Here is a 3,302-nt window from a genome sequence, read left to right on the forward strand (position 1 = left end):
TAGTTTTCCATGTTGATTTATTCATAGGAAATATCTCTTTTAGTCACTGAGTTTCTTTCTTGATCCAGTGTCCCTAAAAAAAAACAAAACCTTGAGGACTCTATTTTTGTTCATAAAACCCAAATTTGACTGTGACTAAGTTCTGTTACTAATCACATATCTAGGATCAAAATGCAAACATTAAAGTCTGGAAGTAATACTTAATGTGTGTGTGTATCTACCTCCCACACTAACTGAGACCCAGCACAACCTGACACAGGTCCTCTCAATAAATAGGTATGATTTGAGCATCCTTTGTGTGTCAGGGATGATGCTGAACACTGGTACATGTTAAAGGAGGGAAGGAATACATGTGTGGCCTTTGGCACCAGACACATCTGGGTATGAAGCCCAATTCAGTTGTATAACCTGGACAAGTTCCAACCACTTAACCTCAAGGTTCATTCATCTGTAAAACAGTTTTAATTAACACCACCACCTAGGATTGTTACAGAAGATACATTGAACGGCAAACGTAAAATGGTAAAGTGCCTGCTGAGCACTCTAAATGTTAATTTCCATGGTAGGCGGGAGATACCCCTGGTGAGCCATCTTCCTGCTCCTTAGAAGGCTGGGTTTGTCTTGCTATGACACGTGGTCTCTCTATGTGACCCTCCTTGTACCCTGCCCTTAGACGTATGGGAGTCGCCAGATTGTACTAGAGAAAGAGGAAACGGAACAGCTAAAACGGTTTGATGAACCAGGTTTGATTCTCATTGGCTTCAAGCCCTTGATAATGTTGAAGAAGCACCATTTCCTGAGGCCCTCCTTGTTCGTGTACCCCGAGGAGTCCCTGATTAACGGTAAGTGGCCCGGACCAAGGGTAAATCAGTGAGGAACAGAGGCAACGGACTGAGCAGCATTTCCTAAACGGGTACTGCTTGGAAACTGTAGGATGTGTTACTGGGGTATTTTGAAAGTGTTTTATGATCAAATAAATTTTGGAAATGTGGGATTAAACAAAGTTGAGATTTCTTTAGGACCTATAATATGCTGATATGCATTGTGAATATTCAAGATGGGATATGGAATTTATGTTTTTAAAACTTATTTCCTATGGGATTCTTTCTTTGAGGCATCAGATAGAGTTTGAAAAACAAACTTCTTCCCTAATGTTGGCAATTAAAGATAATATGAACTTGGCCTTTATGTTGATTTGTGCTGTCCAGACCCATAGTCCTCTGTGCTATAGTTAATGAACCCCCTGGATTTGACCTAATTGGTTTTCATTAGCAACTGGGGCTCATGTCATTAGCCTAAGGATAGTAAAAGTGAACTGACATTAATAATTCACACTCCTGAGTGGAGTGTTTGAGACATCCAGTCAGTCTCTTATTCCTTTCCTTTCTCTTCCTTTCTCTGCCTCTGCTGCGCCCACTTTCCCCTCAGTTCTAGGTCCATCACCCCTTACCTATTGAAGTATCATAAGCCCTTTTAAGAAAATGGAAGAGAAATTGTAGGCTTATAACATGGGCCAAGAGGGAAGAAAGGAGGTGACACCTTTAGGATTTAGGCCCCTGGGATGTTTCTTTTTCAGGGAGCTCCACCCTGTTCAATGCTCTACTCACCAAGTGTTTGGAGAAGGAGGTCATGGCAGTGTGCAGATACACCCCCCGCCAGAACATTCCCCCTTATTTTGTGGCCTTAATACCACAGGAAGAGGAGCTGGATGACCAGAAATTTCAGGTGTCTCCCCCAGGTATGTGGAAGAGATGTTTTTAGTGCTTTTGAACCTTGCTGGGGCTTTGGAATCACTCATGGGATCCCAACTCAGACCTGCTGTACAGAGTTTCCAGAAATGGGTCCTGGGAAGTGTGTGTTTTTAAGATTTCACAGGTGAATTTGATGCACAAGGCTGCCAAATATGGTTGTGCAGTGCACAGTATGCACAACTGTACAAGGCAGCTCTGCAGCCAGGGTTGAGAGTTGACTGCATGGGGACTGTTTGCAGGTTATTGACACAAGTTCATAGGGTCTTTCTACTGACATTTTTCTTTACTTAAAGCCATTGTTTGACACCCTTGTAACGTTTAATGTTTGGTTTATCTCCTGTATACACCAAGGCAGTGAGGTACAGTGGAAAGACCATGAGTTTTAAAGTCAGCCTTGACTTTATCTGATGCTATGTGTCTGAAAACTTACTTTCTTTTGTTTCAGGCCCATCTCTACCACTTATTAACTGGCCGACTTGGGCAAATAACTTAACCTTTCTATTTATATTCCTTATCTGCAAAGATGAACATTTTGGAACACCATTCTCTCAAGGTTGTTTCACATTTGGAACAAGTTAATAAACATATAAGTGCCAAGCACAGAGTAGCCAGCCAGCAGATGGTTGTCTTCCTTCTTCTTTACCCATGCTAATAAATATTAATGTTATAAAGTAACCCTTTGGGTCGGCTGAGTGGCTCAGTTGGTTAAGAGTTTGCTCAAGAGTGTGAGCTCTGAGCAGCAGGGTCGATTCAAGTCCTGAGCGGAGCTGCCGCTGAGCTGCTGACAGGTGGCAGGATGGCTCAGCTAAAAAAAAAAATAAATAAAGTAACCCTTTGAACAAAAATTTCTAACCCTGGTCATCAGAATGCTCAGGAATTGCTTTGTATGTCAGTTATTAAGCTATTTTCTCTTAGCTCCAAATTCACCCCTTAATGTTCTGTGCTGCCCAGGCTGAGATTCTCCAAACGCAGTTTCTCCTTTGTCAGCTGGCTCTGGGTGAGGCTGTCAAGAGTGGCTGCTAGAGGGACACTGCAGGGCAGAAGAAAGTGAAGGGACGTGCACCTTCCTCTTGTTCAGTGCTGTCTGCAGCTGTTGGTTCCAGTCTCTAGATGTTCAGCCTTTCTAGAACCAGCCAGTAACTGGAACAAGATCAGCTTGATAACCCTCACCTCTTCCCTTTCAGCATGTGGTGGAGGGTGGTGGAACAAAGCTGGGGGCTCAGGGAAGGGCCCAATGGAGCTGGGACTGAGCCCTCCAGGGAAGGGGCACTGTCCAGCCGGCTTGGGGTGGGTCAGAAAAGCTGGAGGTGGAACCAACTGCCGCTGCCAGGTAAAGCGCTACGGCTGGGGCAACACTGGCAAGAGCAGGAAGTATATGAGAAGGAGCATTCCTGCCTTGGGGTTGCCCTCTGGAGGGAGTCTGCTAGGCAGATGGTAGCAGAAATCAGCCAGAAAAGGAGAAATGGGGTTTGCAGGGTCGCAGCCCCAGCATCACACGACATAGCAGGGTGAATTCGGAGCTGAGAGACAAACAACAACTCAATCACTGAA

This window comes from Hipposideros armiger, unplaced genomic scaffold (genome assembly GCF_001890085.2).
Source record: "Hipposideros armiger isolate ML-2016 unplaced genomic scaffold, ASM189008v1 scaffold_1430, whole genome shotgun sequence".
Taxonomy (NCBI): Eukaryota; Metazoa; Chordata; class Mammalia; order Chiroptera; family Hipposideridae; genus Hipposideros; species Hipposideros armiger.